The sequence below is a fragment of the Uloborus diversus genome, chromosome 6, assembly GCF_026930045.1.
Source record: "Uloborus diversus isolate 005 chromosome 6, Udiv.v.3.1, whole genome shotgun sequence".
NCBI classification, from domain to species: domain Eukaryota; kingdom Metazoa; phylum Arthropoda; class Arachnida; order Araneae; family Uloboridae; genus Uloborus; species Uloborus diversus.
Window position 1 is genome coordinate 147,146,150 of NC_072736.1, and position 19,270 is coordinate 147,165,419.

Here is a 19,270-nt window from a genome sequence, read left to right on the forward strand (position 1 = left end):
TAATGCTGTGGCGTTGGGAAATTTATTGAAGGAATAGCAGGTCTGTGTGGCACTCTCATAACGAGCTGACTTCGTGATTCATCACGAATATATATCATATTAGACAAAAGCGCTCCATCATTGTCGGAGACGCTAATGCCGATTTAATAACAGAGAGCGACTGCCAGCGCTTTTAAAAATCTTTCCTCCTTTCGAAACGCAGAAAATAAGAGGGAATTCGATCGCTCCTTCGTTCCCAGAGCATAAAAGAGCGAGCGCACCTTTTCTAATTGGCCCCTTTGCCACACTCGAAAAATCAAGAGCTGGTAGCGTTTCTCGCCAAAGAGAGCGCCGCCAAGGAAGCGATAAATAATAAGCGGAGAGCGTTAGCGTCATCACAAAAAGCATCAAAACGATTGCTTTTCCCACACAAAAAGGAGGAGTTTCTGGGGTGAAGTGACGTCATCATCCCACAATGCACCGCTGTGGGACAATTGGGGGGCTCATTTCAAACTCTCCCTCTGGCTCGTGACTGGCTGCCGGTGCTTCCAGTTTAGCTTCTGTTGTGGTGCCCTTTCATCTGGCAGCAGAGATAAAAATAAAGTTTTGCCACTTTTCCCCGTCATCCGGCTCTAAGAAAATTTCTCCCTCTTCGCAATATTCCGGACTGCTGTGAGAAAATCTGACGAGCTCTACCGCAAACATGATGGTAAGTACTTTATGTCGGAAGTTTTAGTTTCTTGTCGCGAGTAGAAATGAAATAGAATCTCGATTATCTGAGCTTCGATTTCCGAGGTTTCTGTTAACCGAGCCGATAATGAAGTCTATTTTTCAAAAAATAATGTAAATTTAATAAAATAAGGAATTTTTAATTTGAAAATAAAAATATTTTAAATTTTTGCGTTTTTTAATGCATCTTTCAATATTTAACTTGGAATAGCTAAAAAAATTCAATTGACTTTTTAAAACGTCTACAAGTTATTTTCCGTATTAGTTTTTTAACTGTAAAACATTACTTTTTATTCGTCCTTCTTTTATAAATATTCTATCCTATTTTTAATTAATACAAATTACGATCCTGACAAATTTTTACATAAAGTTTCTATTAACCGAGAATTCCGACATCCGAGGCTTTAGCGGTCCCAATTAGCTCAGATAATCGAGTTTCTACTGTATATCTGTTGTATTGTTTGTTCCGTTTCGAAAAATGTTTATTTAGAGAGGTTGCGACTAGATATATGTCAAAGAAAATTCGAAGTTGATGACATATTGTTCGTAAAAAGCGGAATTGAGAAAGATATTTCCCTTTACAAAGAATTCTAATAACTTGTAATAACATTTCCTGATGAAGTCCCTCCTGGAGGGATATGATGCCAAATGCATTTGAAAAAAATCCATGTTTTTTATGTAAACACTTAGTTTAAAAGTAGTTTTCTTACCCATCACTTAGCAGTTAGGGTCAAAATATCTAGCAATTTATTGTTTATTCATATTTTACAGCAAAAAACAAATAATAAAATGACATTCAAATGATATGGAAATTGAAAAAAAAACAACATTATGAGAAAAAAAGCGTTTTATGTTTTGAAAGAGCATTTTTGGCACAATTCTACAACAGTCAGTTTTTACAATGACAATTAATTAATAAGCTTTTTTTAAAAAATAACCCTGATTATATAAAAATATTAGTATTTTAGTCTGATGATAGGAAAGAGAAGAGGAACTTTACTAACAGCGAAATCCAGGGTCGTATTTTATTGATGAAGTTCTATATATTCACTTTAATCTCAACAGCACTATGTTCTACAACAGTCCATTTCTTTAACAATGATTAATTGGTGAGTTTCCCAAAAAATAGTAACTATCTTTATTTAAAGATATTAGAATCTTATTCCGATTATCGGAAGGAGATGGGAAATTTGACTGACAGCGCGGATTTTCATTTAGCTCTCTATGTGTTTGTTCACCATGTTCACAGCAGTCACTTTTTCAAACGAAAATTAATTGATGAGTTTTCTTTGAAATAATAACCATGTCTGTTTAAAGATACAGCATCTTGTTCTGATTATCCGAAAGAGAAAGGGGAATTTGACAGCTAGAGAAATCTGGGGTTGTATTTTAATTTAGATATTTTCTATATTTTTTACTGTCAATTTTTAACGTTAAGTTATGAGTTTTCTTTAAAATAATAACCATGTTTACTTAAAGATATTAGCATCTAATTCCGTTTGTTGGAAAGACAAGGGGAATTTGACTGACAGCGAAATTGAAGGGTCGTATTTTGATGGAGCACTATACATTCACTATATATTCTATACGACATTAATTTTTTTCAACGTTAACTAGTTAATGAGTTTTATTTAAAACTAGTGGCACCCGCACGGCTTTGCCCGCAATAGAAAAATTAAAAGGTCTTTTGGTTCGCCTGTATATTTACAAATAATGTATGGTGAATTTTCTCGCCAATTGGCTTGTACCCACGTTACAGTTCCACGTTATGATAATTTCGTATCTCGCCAATTGGCTTGTGCCCATGTTACGGTTCCACGTTATGATAATTTCGTAATTTATCATAGTTTTTTTTTCTTAAAATTGGAATAGAAAAAGAACCACATCGAATTTTCGAAAAATCGCTTCGAGGTGCACACCCCCATGCTACATACTAACTTTGTGCCAAATTTCATGAAAATCGGCCGAACGGTTTAGGCGCTATGCGCGTCACAGACATCCTACAGACATCCAGACATCCTCCGGACAGAGAGACTTTCAGCTTTATTATTAGTAAAGATAAAGAGAAGATAATATCCGTGTTTATTTAAAGATATGTATTAGCAAGGCTTCACTCGATGCGCGGTATTAGTATCTTATGCCAATTATCGGAAAGAGAAGGAGAATTTGACTGACAGCGAAATCCAGGGTCATATTTTGATGGAGCACTATATATTCACTTTGCGTACACTTATTCTATTATGTTTTCTACAAAACAATATTTATTTCCCTCAATGTAGGGAATTTTTTAAATGTGAGTGAATTGCAGCACGGATAATTAAAAACAAAAAGTTTTACCGAAAATATTTTTCAAAAATACTCTTTTAAAAAGTTTTCTATTTTTAAACATCGTCTGAAAATTTCAAAATGTAAAATTATTGGCATAATAAGATCAAATTTTATAAGTAAACTTTTATCGAGAAGAATTGGTTCTTATTCACGTTTTTAGTCTATGAAGATAAATTCTTTCGTTACTTTTTCTTTTAATTCTCTTGAAATCGTGTTATTCAAAATTGGTCAAATTTGTAGGGCTATTCATTTTTAATATTATTTTCTAAAATGTGTTGCCAAATGATTTTACCGACCATTTTCCCAAAAGTTGCGGTTGAACAGCATATATATTATAACGGACGTTATGTTGAAAGAAAAATGTAGCAAACAAAACATAAATATATTCCTCAGGCCATTTCACTTTTTTCTTTTGCCAACAGAGCTACTTCAGTAAGAAAACCTGAAGCTTTTCTTTGAGTTTTACCCTGAAAAATCCCCATGGAGATAAAAGCAATTATGCAATTTCGAATATAATACTGAAACAATTTTTCACCCTTTGTTAGGATTTGCTCAGTGAAAGCCTTAATGGCATTGTTATTTTTTTTTAAACTGAGATATTTTTAACGCCGTTATATAGCCTATAGCCTATCTGTAGCCAAATTTTGGCTGTAATGGAGTTTTTAAGATTTCAATTTCTTAAAATTTCCACAGAAGGCCCTCCGAAATTTCTTCGCTGGTATCACCAAGACCGTCTAGAACTGCGTTCTTAGGACAGGAATTCCCAAAAATCCAAGCGTATTTCACGGATTGAAAATCGAAATGCGCTGCAAAAAAAAAAAAAAAACTGTGAAGCGTATTTTTACGTCTTGTATTTTGAATAAAAATGCAGCATAGTGGAAAATAGGGAAGAAATTGCAATTTAATTGTAGTTCTTGAAAATATTGCACTTGCTATTCTTTTAGCTAGATGTCAAACATGCTAAATGTTAAAAATGAATGTAGTGCACCTGCACATCTCTTCTTTGCCTGCTATCTGCCATTTTATTCTCAGAAAATTATTTTTTTTTATCGGAATTATTCACTTTTATGTTCTTTACTGCTTTTGTATATTTCTCTATTCCATAATGAATTTCACTCCTCTAAAAATTTCAAGGGGGTATTTTTCCTGTTTTTGATTTTTTAAAAACGCAATGTGTCTCTACTTTTAAAGATATGGAGGCATTGCTTTCCCCATAAGAAACAGTGCATGTCAGTTTAATTATTCCCTTCAACTGCAATATAAAATGTATTTTAAATGAATCTACTTAAAAGAAAAAGCTATAAAATTAACTTAAAGAATTATTGGCATTAAAAAAAAGTACTGCATCTCTGTTTTCCAGTAAACAGTTCAGAAATGTAGAACAGCTGAGAGAAAAAAATCTGTTACATTTTCTGCTATCAATTGAAATGAGAAAAACACATTTGCTTTCTGCCCTGTTAATTCGAATATACTTTTTGAAGTTCTTAAGGAACATTAGAACGAATGACTCAAACTTCTGAAAGAGGGACGCAAATTGGACCAAAGGACAAAAAATAGAATTAATAAATAATAAAAAAAAAATAGACAGAATAGATTTTAATTTTCATTCAAGACCTACCTCAATTGATACAGTAGTAAATTCCACTTGGAAAGAGCTTTAATAAATCCAACTTTTTCTAATGTCCCAGTTTATCAGTACCTTCATTTAATTTGTAACTACCGTTTGTGTTACTTTCCTTACTAGACGTACAGGCTTCAAATCGCAAAAATCCATGCTTTTTTTTTTAAACCTCCTAAAACATAAATGAAACAAACATGAGGAATCAAGATTCCAAATAAGTTACCACTATTAAAAAAGTTTCAACACTTTTTCGAATGGCTCGTATTTTGCTGTAAAATGCACCTAAACTGCTAGATGTTTTGACACTAACTGCTAAATGATGGGTAAGAAAACATGTTTAAAAAAATACAATTTTAAAGCAAGGTGTTTGTATAAAAAAACATGGGTTCCTTCAAATGCATTTCAGACAGAGCAAGGTTCCACAAAATGAACTGTATAATTCTTTCTTTAGAGTCAAAACGTAGAGCTGAGTATGGTACATCATTTGATAACCGATATTGTAACTGTGGGCGAATTCAATGTTTTATAATTATCACCTCTCAAAATGATGCCAATTAAGTTTTTATTAATCATTTAAAAAAGTAATATTTGGATGCTTCACTTGACAAATCGATTAGCTCCATAAAACAAATAGTCGAGAAAAGCGATGAAGAAGATAGTGTTATCAAATAGGAGTGAATGGGCCTTCGTGTTACATTTTCTGCCATCGCAGGATCAGAAATGTACTGAACCAAAACTTTAATATAAATTCACATTCTAAGCATCGATTAAGCACTATTAAAGCAGAAATGAGGATCCTTTTAAAAAGTGGAGTGAATCGATTTGGCAACTGAGGCATTTATTAATAAAACTCCATTGGGGTTCTTTTTACAAATAATGCACTTTTCAATGTGCAAGAATCTAATTATTGAATTGAAATTTGAGAAAACGAGGGAAAAAAAGTTCAAACCTATACGTATGCCTTGAACAAAATACAATGAGCAAATGAAGTTTAAGAGTGATAAATACAATGAGCAAATAAAGTTTAAGAGCGATAAACACATACAATTCAGTTTCAGCAGTTTTCGCAGCAAAGACCAGTTGTTCGGGATTTTGGGAAGCTACTTTTTGCCGAAATTTAAAATAGTGATAAATGGGAATACTTGCTTAAATGGTAAATAAATATCTGTCGAGCAATAAAAGAGAGATGAAAAAATATCTGATAAAATTCAAAAAGCTGAAAAAGTATCTCAAAAGAAATGAACTTACTTTTATAACATCCTCTCTCTCTCTCTCTCTCTCCTGCGCCTTTTTCCTTCATAGAGCGAATTTTAGCTTTCTCAATCAAATATACAGGAAAATTTTAATAACTCTCTTATACATCATATTAATAAACAGAGGACTCAACCAGGGAAAAGGTTTCATTCGCGAAAAAATTTTCACTCAAAAATCGGTCTTAATTTCCATTTTGCTCACCCCCGAATGAATGAGTTTTTTTGAGTTTTTTTTTTTTTTCGACCCGACCACACGTGGATAAGTGCCTAAGAACGTATAGACACGCGAAATATCAAAAACTCAAAACCGGTATATCCTAGAAAGTTGAAATTTGGTACGTAGACTCCTAGTGGGGACTAGTTGTGCATCTTCCCTTTTGGTAGCATTCGGATGTTCCTAAGGGGGTCTTTTACACCTTTTTTGGGGGAAAATCATTGTTAATTTCAATGCTAACTCAAGTGGTGTTATAATTTGTCAAACACTTGGCGATATATCGCCAAGCTTTTGGCCGCCAAGTTTTGTCACCAACTTGGCGAAATATTTGGATTTTTTTTTTAAATTTTATAAATCTGGTTTTAATTCGGCCAATGTTGGTGATATTTAAAGAGTTAACCACGGAATCACATTAAAATTGCCTATAATGGGGAAATAAATCTGTGTAAAAGTTTTTTTTTTTTTTTTTTTGCTTCGGTTCGCAAGAAACTAGGAGTGAAAATATGTAGTGTTCCCTTGCTTACTCCAAAGCGCTATTATCATTAAATTGGCGTAAAAGGAAGTCATGTGATGCACACATCAGCTCGTTTGATAATGTTATTGCATCTAATGACGTTAAACTGAAGAAAATTTCTAAATATATTCAATAGTTTTATAAAATAAAAAAATACAGAAACCATTTTAAATGAATTACTAGTCTATTTCCAATTTATCCTGCCACTTGAGGAAATTTTTAATACTGTGAGAAGTATAGTGTAAAACCAATTATTTGATCTTCGATAAATCCCGATTGTTCAGCCAAAACCTTCGAGTTATGGAAGTCCCCAAACCTTCTTAAGAGTTTGGTACCCGATGAAAACTTCGCGGGGAAAGGAATATTCGAATTGTAAGGCTTCAAATTATCACGAATTGGCTAATATACGAAATCAGCGAATAGCGTAATAGTGTCAAAAAAAAAAAAAAAAAAAGACTTAATTTTCTGAGGATGAAATGAACGATGGACGGAAGGAAGAGGTGTATTATATTATGGCTTTTCGTGATTAGAATGCTTGACATTTTGAATTAAAAAAAATAATGCAATATTTAAAGTATTACAAGTGCTCCCCCCCCCCCCCTTTCTTACTAATTTTTTATTTTAAATACAAAACGTGAAAATAAGCTTAACTTAATTTTGAAGACGTTATTTCAATTTTCGATGAGCGAAACGCTCTTATGTAGGAGCGATAATTCTTTAAAGACCATAAGCTTTGCAGTAGAATATCGGTATTTTTAATACTTGAAACTACAGGAACAGTTACAAGGGAGGGGCGATGGGGGTGATCGCTCCTTCCTTGAGGGACTCCACCGGTAATTTTTTCGAAAATAATGTTCAAAAAAGGCAAATTTTGACGAGTTTCATTGATGTTGGGTGAAGGGAGGTTTGGGTTTGGGATCCAATCTCGGAACTGTTTCGGAATTGAAGTCTAAAACCTTTGTGATCAATATTTTAAAATCAACATTTTAACATATTAAAAATATTTTAAAATAGTATTTATTCTATTTTAAAATCAGTGTACATAGTAAAAAGTAAGAAATGAATATCAATCGCCCCTCCCTTGAAAAATTTCTGGATCCGTCCTTGTGAAACTAAAAAATGGCGACGTAAATATGTTAAGTTTTGTGAAAATAGGTTCAGTAGATTTTGCGTAAATGGATGGGATTTTATGTTTCTGTATGGTGCATAGCAGATGCTAAGCTACAATAATTCTCCAAAACTTAGTTTAATAATTCGACGCCATAGTATATAGACATTACTTTACTTACATTTAATCTCCAATTAAAAAGCAATTTTGAGTAAAAGTAACAGCATAATAGTATGAGTCGATGTTTTCAATCAATGTATCTCATTTGCGATGCTGTCAAAATAGGTCTACAGTAAAATTTACAGTGTATATAGCAAATGAAATACATCAATTGAAAACATCGCCCTCATACTGTTATGCTGCACTTATATTCGAGATTGCTTTTTAATAGAAGATTCAATATAAGTAATGTCATTAATATGTACAAATTATAAATACATAATATGTGTATGTTAATGATATTACCGCTATTATAAACATGCACTTTCTTTTTGTTAATTAATAAAATTCTGATGTATCAATAACACGCGAAAAATAGAATTTATAAATTATTTATATTCGATAACCTTAAAAATAAACTTTAAGCATAGGGAAAGCATTTTTCTCATGTTCCTTACTCCTTAAAGGGTTAGAAATTTCTCTACCATAACAATGTGATTTTTTTTATTATAACCTCTCAGCCATGTTAGTCCTTCCGTTTCTTACACATTGCGAAAAGTCTTCTGCGTAACGAAGAGTATTTTGAAAGAGCCCCTCGAAGAAATTAAATTAGTATTCATTCTTGCAGTAAAAACACTTAATAATTGCGCTTTGCTCGCAACATTTCTTACTTAAGCTCCGCATTTCAACTTCGAGTGTCTAAAATAATGTCTTCGCAAAAATGAAATGCCATAATTAACGTCTTTAACGAAGTTATTTGTAATATAATTTAAGATGCCGAATGAATTTTTTTTTTTACTTCAAACTCTTCCTTAATTATATTTTCTGCTTTTCAGACTGCTTAAGTGCTTTTTATTGAATGCTCACATAGAAGTACTGGGTGCAGGCCATGTTTTTTTTTTTTTTTTTCTGCATTTCTTTTACGTAGCCACTTGGAGTGAATTGTGTTTAATCTGTTCAGGTTTAACAAACACATAACACTCCGTCGCACGTGTTCAGACTGGAGATTTAATATTTAATTAATAAAAGAGTGTTTTAGAAATAAAGGCGCCTGTTTTGTTTAGTAAAAATAAAATTGCACATTCTGTTTTTCCTCCTTTTGAGTTTGGAGCATTCCTTTCAGTTTATTTTCCTTTAGGTGAAAAAACACCCTTGAAAAATGAATAAATAAACAAATAAAATTGATATCCAATGTCATGATATCCAATGTCATTGGTATCCATGAATCTCACCCCTTAGAGGGGTGAGCGATTCTTCATACTTTTGGTTACTCAAATTTTTCAGACTTTTAATCCTTTAAAAAAAATTAACTTCTCTTATTTTTGCTCTTCATACAAACATGAAATTGTACCGAGCAAGGTAGACTTAGCCAACATTGTACTCTAAATATTACTAACTAGAAAACCGCCCGTCAAGGTATGATGGGTGAAAATTGCTTCTCCATTTGAACGAAGCCATTGTCTGTTTGGTGATATTTTGATAGTAGACTCCCGATTATCCGCGAGCGGTTTATCCGCTGGGCGGATTATCCGCGAATCAATCAACAATCACGAACATGTATTTTCGCAGTAAAAAGCGAATACCAGTTTCTTTCTTTTTTTTTTTTTTTTTTTTGAAAAATTGTAAATTTACTCTCAGTTGTTTTTGCTTAATTGATTGATTTGATTTAATTTTATTATTATTATTATTATTATTATTGTGCGTTCTTCATCGTACATACACTTGTTTGTTATTGATGTTAAGTTCGGTTGTGCAAAAATACAAAACATTTGTACTGTACTCTATATATATTTTCACTGTTTGCAGAAAGTGTTATGCATCAATACAGTTAAGAATTTGAGATAGGACAATTTTTACCTGATTTGTCCCCCATTTTAGTCTTTTTGCGGTTATCCGCGATTTTTATTATCCGCGGCACTTGTGCCACCCAATTCCGCGGATAATCGGGAGTTTACTGTACTTGAAATTGAACCCAAACTCCAGTGGATGAACCCTAAACTCCAGTAGCTTTCATTGTTGACCATTTCTTCATCCCCCTAAAATGTCACAGTCTTGTAACAATTTTGTGACAATTGAGGACATTCATCTTTAAAATTTTACCAGAATTTCACTGGATGGTATTACTTTTAACTTCTGGTGTATGGTAGGATCATTTGCCATTTCAATAAAAGAGTCGTTTTATAGAGCTGACATAATTAAAGGTCATACATTGACAATAAAAAATAAAATGACTTTTTAATCCACGATTGATATTTTCTCAGCGGAAAATACTCATTAGACACTTATCTTAAACCTAATTTTAAGTGACTAATTTGACCGTTTTGTAAAAAAAAAAAAAAAAAAAAAAAAAACTAAGCTTTGTGGAACCCTTGAGTGATCTCCACGGAAACCTGGGGTTCCACGGAACACAATTTAAGAAACGCTGCTCTATACCTTAACATCTGAAAAAAAAATGATGAATTAGCTGAGACTTTTGGCAAGCTCAGAGAATTAAGCTGTTATTTATGTTCTCTTAGTAGTTTTATACGGGAACAGGGTGCCTCACTAGGTATAGCGAGCCTTTGTAGAGCTAGTGACTTGAAACTGAGCACGGTTCTGTGTTTAATCGGGCTCTGGTTTCGATACAAGTACTCTAGAACGATTCTTAACCGGCGAACCGGTCCGCAGCAAAACTTGACTGGTTCACAGAGATTTTTGCTCGTTAACGTAGAAAAAATTTCTTTACTTAGAAAAGAAAAGAAAAAAAAAAAGGAGAAAAAAAAACCATGATAATAATATTATCCTTACGTCATCGTCTATGTGAATATTGTGATTAATTTTCGTTGTTTTCTAATATTTTTTTCAATAATGTTTATAACTTATATATAATTATTACAATAAATACTTACCTTACTGTTATCATAAAAGTATTTTTCGTAACTTCTTTAACACCTAGCAAAGTTTAATTTATATATTTATAAAATTTTTTTTGATAATTATCATTTTGTGAAAGAGGAAAAAGGAACTTCTGCCGTTCACAAAATTTTGTCACAAGGGTTTGACAGCTCTGAGTGGAAAGCTTTTTTTTTTCTTTTGCAAAAAAAAAAAATAGAATAAAAAGGAAGGGGATTTTTGACTGTCCTCAAATGCAAAGTGTTTTTTCTCTTTTTTGCAAAAAAAAAAAAAGAAAGAAAAAAAAAGAAAAGACGGGAAAAAGAAAAAAAAAGAAAGACCCAGAGGAAAACAAGAACAGAGGGAAGGAAAAAACTAAAACATCACCAGTCCGCGTATTTTTTTTTCTTTTTTCTTTTTCAAAAGTTCTTACCGGCCCACGGGTCAAAAAAGGTTGAGAAACGCTGCTCTAGAAAGCACTTTCCCCTCTCGTCATTGAAAACTCTAAGATTTGTCTGCGAGAAAAGTACCTTGTAGCACATATTGTCCTTAAATATATTCGAAAAGTTATTCAGAAAACACAAACTCAGCTTTGTAAAGTAGATAACATGATCTGCAAGTCAATTGTTATGACAAAAATAGTGAAGTTCTCAGTTGCCCACGCTGTCCGTTGTGCTGCAGTCGGCTGGTTTTGTATATAGTCGTTCGGCACTACACCTTATTCCTTTGAGAATCGGTTCAAATATGGCTCTAGTGGGGAATTTTTAAGATGCTGAAAAACGTCAGCGTCCATGTCGTATGCGGCATGATCTCTTAAATTTTGACCTTCGAATACTCTCGGCAAAATTAAATACCAGTGCAGATTCGCATCGGGGGAACTCAAGTGTCTCCATCTGGTGGAGAACTGAATGTCAAAATTCACAAATGGTAATGGCAATCCCCCGATAGTGGTGCCAAATTATAAAATGAGTGCCAATTATTGAGGAATGCACTAAGTCTACTAACGACAAGGAGTTAACACGCACTAAAAAATAAAGAATGTCGTGGTTAAGAACGGCTGCAACGCAGATGTTTATGGCAATTTCTTTTAAAGGAGGAAAACTATGGAAACTCCCAAACCAATTTTTTAGGAGAACATTTGAAGAAATGATAACAATCAATAAATAATCAAAATATTAAAATAACGTGACGAAGCTTTTCGAGCCCTGTTCGAGATAGTGTAACTCATGAATAAACAATCGGAGGGCCGAATGTTCACGAGAGGTTGTCTCGCCATGATGCTTCTAACCCTCTGAATTCTAAACGAAGCAATTGCTCTAAAAGCAGGCGATTATCTTAACTGATGCCAGATTCCGTATTTATGGCAGAGAGAAAAGAAATGGCGTCGACTTTAAAACACATCCTTTGGGAATCCAGCCAGATTCGAATGCAGCGATCCATTGTGAAGGGAACTCAGTGCGCTTGCGTCGTGCATTCATTCACGCGTGGCGAAAAGCAGTAAAAATGGCCGCTCGTTATGCACGCACGAAAGAGCTTTCTTTCTCACGATCGAACACCGGGAGTCCACGGGCCCTCCCCAGCATCATTCCATTCTATTGAAAGAGAGCCGGAAAGCATAATAGGCCCGCCATGTTTGGTCACGTTGCTGTCATATGGGTCGCAAAAAAATAATAAGTGTCTCCAAAATGACTGTCGGAATCTCGGAAGAAAACGCTGTTTCGGTTCCGATTTCATTTGAAATTTTTAATGAAAGTTTCCAAATGATTTTACGAAAACTAATGTTGTTTTGATCAAATTAAAACCAGATAAAAGGTTTAATTTACCAGTTTTCCACAGAATTTAGTAAAAATCCAGAGAAAAAAAAAATCTGGCATCTTCCTCCAACAATCTGAACAGCACGTGCAGAAATAAAATAGAAAATGCGGATTTAATTGTTTTGCATTTTTATCTCGCCAAGTGTTTCATATTCCAGTCGCTTGGCGAAGAAGTGTGCCTTTTTATTTTTAGTATTTCTCTCTCCTTCCTCAAACACTTTTTTTTTTCATGTAAGTATTTCAGCTTTTTACTTTCTTAATTTTAATCATCTTTCAAAAGAGTAAAGAGTTTTTCTTATTAATTTACCCTTTCTTTTTCATTAAAATATTTTCATTTTAATTTTCTTCCAGCTCTCAAGCTTCAAACCATCGCTCTAACTTTTGTCTCTGCATCCTCTTTGTATTTAACTTTTATTTCATTTTTCTACCCTAATATTAAATTTTATTCAATATTAACTAATTTTAGCATGTTTATTTAACTTCGTCAGAATATTTGCTTCATACTTTTATTGGTGCCTCTGCTTAAGTAGTTATTGCTGCCGTCAATTTTCACTCTGTGGATACGGACACTGACTCAGCAGCAAGCTCAAGCCCACAGATAGTAGTATTAGATTGCTTTTAAAAGCTCTATCTTATTCGGCTCTTTAAATTATAGTAGGGGAATGGGGGCAAAATGAAATTGTGAAATGTTTGCTCTGATTTAAGCGCCACCAATCTGGTAATATCTTATGTACATAGTATTACATGTAGAATATTCCAGTCAAGAAAAAATTACCTCTGAAAATCAAAGAATATGATAATACAAGCAATTTTCTAAAATTGTTACTCATATTGTAATATTTTGTTGAAAGTCAAAAATTATTTGTTGTTATAAAATTCTAAAGTTATTATTATTAACATTTTTAACATTATTTGAGACCTATTAATATTCAGAGTGGTATTTATTTAATACTAAGCCTTTTTTGCATTTTAAAAGCTTTGGCCATTTAGTCAAGTGCATGCGGGGCAAAGTGGCTGGGTCAAAATGAAATAATTCATTTCATTTACTTATTCAATCTTTTACCAAATCACTCACATATTTATTGAGCAATCACGATTGCTTATTGTTCTCATTTGACTGTTTTGATGTCCTATCATTTTATTTTCCCACCGCCACCCTCTGCACCATCATCGTCGACCGGTTCCTCACGATGCTGCTCCTCTTGCGAAAGCCGTCTCCAGGTTGCATCCATGTCCTACACACACGCGCATACATACACAAGTACACACACACACACACACGCACGCACACACATATACACAAACACATACAGACACCTACACACGCACGCACGCACACACATATACACACAAACACATACACACACATACACCTACACACACATACACCTACACACACACGCACGCACACACATATACACACAAACACATACACACACATACACCTACACACACATACACCTACACACACTCGCACGCACACACATATACACACAAACACATACACACACACATACAAACAACTACCCACACATTCATGCTTGCACACAGACACAAACACATATGCCTACACACACATACACATACCCCCCCCCCCACATACACATTCATACACACAACTACTCACACACTTATGCCTGCACACAGACACAAACACAAATGCCTACACACACATACACATACCCCTACACACAACACACATACCCCCCACACACAAACACACACGCCTACATACACACACTCGTGATTGCGAAAAACATAATTTGAATTCAAGATGTCAAATTCAAATTAATTTTTTTTATTATTGTTTATTAATTATTTCATTTCCATTGCTTCATTTAATAATTATTTATTGACTTGTTCATTCACTATTTTATTAACTGATTTATTTTTTCTCATTTATTAACTTATTTATTTAGTTGTTTATTGTTTCATTTCCTTTTTATTTATTCATTCATTATTTTTGTTTGCTCATTTGTTTGATCAAAAATATCTTTAATAATCAAATAAAAAGATGTCATTAGATTTTTTTTTTCACTTTGTCCCATGAAAAAAAGAAGTAAAAAATGTTTTCTGGAGGCACAAATTTACTGCCAAAAATGAAAAATAATGTTTCAATGCAAGTTATGTTATAAAATATATTAGATACCGTAATTTTAGAATCAAATGTGTCACTCCACGGAAAAGCAGAAATTTTGTCCAGGTTGAAAGCGTGTAATGCTAAAAAAAAAGGGGGGGGGGAGAAGAAATCAAATATGCGTGATTATTTAGGCAAAAAAAATTGTTTAATTATTACATTTTTTAAATAAGTACCTGGACGACCGAGCCTCGCTCGGCTTTAAAAGAATTATTTTTTGTCAAATTGTGTTTTTTTAAGGTTCAATACTTTTCCAAATATACTTGAAAAGCTTCACGTTAACGAAATATTATGTACTCGACCTTCTTGTAACGCTAAAGTACCAAACGAAGAAGATTTTGAATGTAATTAAATTAACATTTTGCTTTAAACTATCTGTTACGTTTGTTTCCACTATACAGTTTTCTTGTCAGTAATTAAAATATTTTGACCTTAGTTTTACTATGGTGAAATCGGTTTTTAACCGAATACTTCCTTTCATACTATGATGCGTTTCACGATTTTATCCCAATCGAGATTTTCTTTTTGAATAAGTACTTTTAGTTTTTACGCCAGAAAATGCTACATACAGCATGATATCCATCATGCTGTATGATAACAACTGTCTTAACAAAACAAAAACATAAACAATCTCAAGACATACACTTCTTCGAAATAAAATTTAGATGCGTGATTTAAAAAACATGTTAAACTATTTGAAGTGTAAAAAGAAAATAAATAAATAAAATAAAATAGGATGGTCAATCAATAGTTTCACTTAAAAAAAGAAAAAAATAGCCTTACATCGACTTACATAATGCTTTTGAATTTGTTTTCAGCCAAGTGTGTTTGAAATCAACCAAAGTGGCCAATATCAGCCAAGCCTGGCAACCCTAAGCAAGTATAAAATTTTAAAGCGAGAAGAGACAAATTTTCATTGTTATGGTTGCAAATCGTCTGCCTGATGCGTCAACTCACAGTTTACTGCAAGGCTTAACTCAATTTGACTTTATATTAAAAAACTGTCTTTGTAAAAAATCGCGTTTTTACAGAAAAAACACTGATGTAGATGAACTTAGAATGCAAAACTACAATTAAATCCAAAATTTCATCCAAATCGTTAGAGCCGTTTCCGAGATAAGAAATATATATATATATACCCACAAGAATTGCTCGTTTAAAGATAGTACCTGGACGACCGAGCCTCGCTCGGCTTTAAAAGAATTATTTTTTTGTCAATTCGTGTTTTTTTAAGGTTCAATACTTTTCCAAATATACTTGAAAAACTTTACGTTAACGAAATATTAAGCACTCGACCTTCTTATAACACTAAAAAACCAAACAAAGAACATTCTGAATGTAATTAAATCAACATTTTGCTTTAAACTATTTGTTACATTTGTTTCCATTATACAATTTTCATGTCAGTAATTATAAAATACTTTGGCCTTGGAACCAGTTCTGCTATGGTGAAATCGGTTTTTAACCAAGTACTTCCTTTCATACTATGATGCGTTTCACGATTTTATCCCAATCGAGATTTTCTTTTTGAATAAGTACTTTTAGTGTAGTTGGTCACTTTACGCCAGAAAATGCTACATACAGCATGATATCCATCAAAACTGATGATCCGAAAATTATTCCAACAAATGATAACAACTGTCTTAACAAAACATAAACAGTCTCAAGACATACGTTTCTTCGAAATAAAATTTATATGCGTAATTTAAAAAAATATGTTAAACTATTTGAAGTGTAAAAAGAAAATAAATAAATAAAATAAAATAGGACGGTCAAGCAATAGTTTCACTTAAAAAAAGAAAAAACCATTACATTACTTACAATGCTTTTGGATTTGTTTTCAGCCAAGTGTGTTTGAAATTAGCCAAAGTGGCCAATATCAGCCAAACCTGGCAAATTTTCATTGTTATGGTTGCAAATAATGTGCCTGATGCGTCAATTCACAGTTTACTTCAAGGCTTAACTTAATTAGACTTTATATTAAAAAACTTTTTGTAAAAAAATCACGTTTTTACAGAAAAAACACTGATGTAGATGAACTTAGAATGCAAAACTACAATTAAATTCAAAATTTCATCCAAATCGTTAGAGCCGTTTTCGAGATACGAAATATATATATACCCACAAGAATTGCTCGTTTAAACATATGAGATAAGATACTTATGAAATAAATGTAAAGCTGATACATGCAGGAAAAAAATGTCTGAGTTTCTGTTCAGTAATCCAGTTTGAAACTTATGCTAAAAATAATTAGTGGGAAAGCAAAATAAATACTTTTAAAACATTTGAAACAACAGATTGAGAGGTCATTTTATTAAAATTGCGAAATATAAAACTGATGTCCCAAAGTGTGTCCTAAGCCGGACAGATAAACTTCATTTCAAAAATAATAAATAAAAGAATGTGGGAGGGGGGGAGGAATTTTTTTTAACTAATCGCCCAAATCAAAAGATAATTTTGTTTTGCAAATTTGTAACTTTTCAAATCCAAAACAATATGTATTTTCATTAGAATGCATGGCAACATTTCTTCCGATTTGTCCCACACTGTAACGGTGGATCCATCCTAGACCGCAGTCTGAAAAACGCAAGCATTCTAGTTTCACTGCTGAGACAGTACCGTGGTGAAAAAGTGACATTTACAGGATTGTATATTTCATAGGAGGGAAAAAAAAAACAATGCGCGTTTTGGAACAGTGATTCTCGACGGAAGCGATGTAGTCCCTAGAAGGGAAATTGTGAATTCAAGTAAGTGATGAGAATGCAGAGTTTACGTTCCTTCGGCAAATTTCCGGAGGCAACCTCTAATTGAAGAAAATGGAGTTTTTTTTTTATGCTACAAAGACCCCGTTATTTTTGTTACAATAATCTCAGATAATTAATATTTTTAAAGGGATCTAAGCATGTTTTATTGTTCGTTCACAAGCATGTGTGTCTTAAACAACGAAAACGAAAAGACTGTAATTAGTGTTCTTTTTTTAATATATATATATATATATATATATATATATATATATATATATATATATATATATATATATATATATATATATATATATATATATATATTACAGAGAATAAAAGCATTGGTGCATATTTACTTGCAGTTCAATTTATTTATATGAACTGACGTGTCAACATAAAAATTTTAATAATAAAATAATTCATACAATCTACGTACCCGCAGACCTCGCAGGCGGGGGTGGGAGGGGTGGGCTTACAGCACTGAGGGATCCGTGGTACAAGAAACTAAAAATAATAATAGTAATAATAATAATTAAAGTAACCTATACTCAAATTTTATAAGTTGAAAATATTTTTGTAATTTTTCATTTACATCGGTAAACATTTGAGAAAAAATATAAAATCAGCATATACATGTATTACGTAAGAACAACAGCGATTCTTAATTAATAGAAATAACTTTATAGGAGCAGCGAAAATATGAATTTCAAACAAATTTTTTAATTAGAAAAAAAAGATCCCTGAAAGTTTGATAGTGTGGTAGTAAGAGTCAAGCCAGTTCTAAAAATTTGGAAGAGGAAAACAAAATTTTTTAACTGAATCAAAAGATTGAATTTCATGCATGGTACCCTACTTATGTAAAATACCCTGTATGTCTGTGTCTGAGTATGTATGGGTCCGATTTCCGGATGGATGTTGAATGTATAGAATTTAGTTAGGAACTTTGGCAAACTAGTAATTCCGAAATCTGAAATTTAATCAACTCATTAAAACAGTGTTCGATTTGATTTTCTAACGTAATTTTTCGCGTTTTTCATGCTTAGATTAGTTTTTTTTTTCCTTGTATCATTTGAAAAAGTGAAAACTATTTACTTTTGAAAATGTTCTCTAAGAAAAAATGTTCTAAATTTCTTCTTCCAAAATATTCTAAATTTCTTCTTCCAATTTATGATAGGTTATGTTTGTGAAAATTTTTAAGTAAATAATGCTAACATTTAACCATTAACTAAGAAAGGAAATATCAAAGAATCTCTGAATAGTTTTTTACTTCTTTTTTTGGCAAGGGATTAGATTGTTTTCACACAACTGCCTCCCCCCCTCCCACCGCTCCCAGAAGTCGCAGTAGTCCTTAAACGGTTATAATTTTAGTTACTTTGACTTACTAACTTAAGTATGTCACGAGCAATGCTGTACCGGTGCTAAAAGTAACCATACATTTTTTATAACGTAAATTCAAGTATTTACTGAAATTCAACATACTATTTTCCTTCATCCTTCATAATCGTATTGTGGTTGCAAACAATGAATGAAATGATTCAGAATATTTAATACTAGGGGTCCAGGGCGCCCATATGGGGAGGGGGGCAAGTGGGGACTCAAGTCCCCCCCTCCCCTAGGATTTTGAACTTCCTTGCTTTTAGTACTTCTTTCTTTGCAAAAATGTAAAAACATATCTTCTTCAGCCGTTAATGAATAAGTTATTAACAATGTTAAATTTTAATAACTCTAATCTGCACTGAAATCAGTTTCAATGGGGAAATATCCTGCTAAACCATAGGGAAAATATCTGAGCCCCCCCC

At 32.7% G+C, this 19,270-nt stretch overlaps 1 protein-coding gene across 4 annotated transcripts in view; it reads left to right on the top strand.

The window, feature by feature from the left end:
- The first annotated feature begins 414 nt into the window (after positions 1-414).
- LOC129225179 (LIM domain-binding protein 2-like) overlaps positions 415-19,270 on the top strand; it is a 132,186-nt gene continuing 113,330 nt past the window's right edge. For 2 of the 4 annotated variants that reach the window (XM_054859744.1, XM_054859743.1), the window contains exon 1: positions 416-688. The gene's annotated coding sequence lies outside the window, so the exon portion shown is untranslated. Of the gene's footprint in view, positions 689-19,270 lie in introns of all 4 variants that reach the window. The other 2 variants (XM_054859741.1, XM_054859745.1) reach the window with 2 other exon arrangements.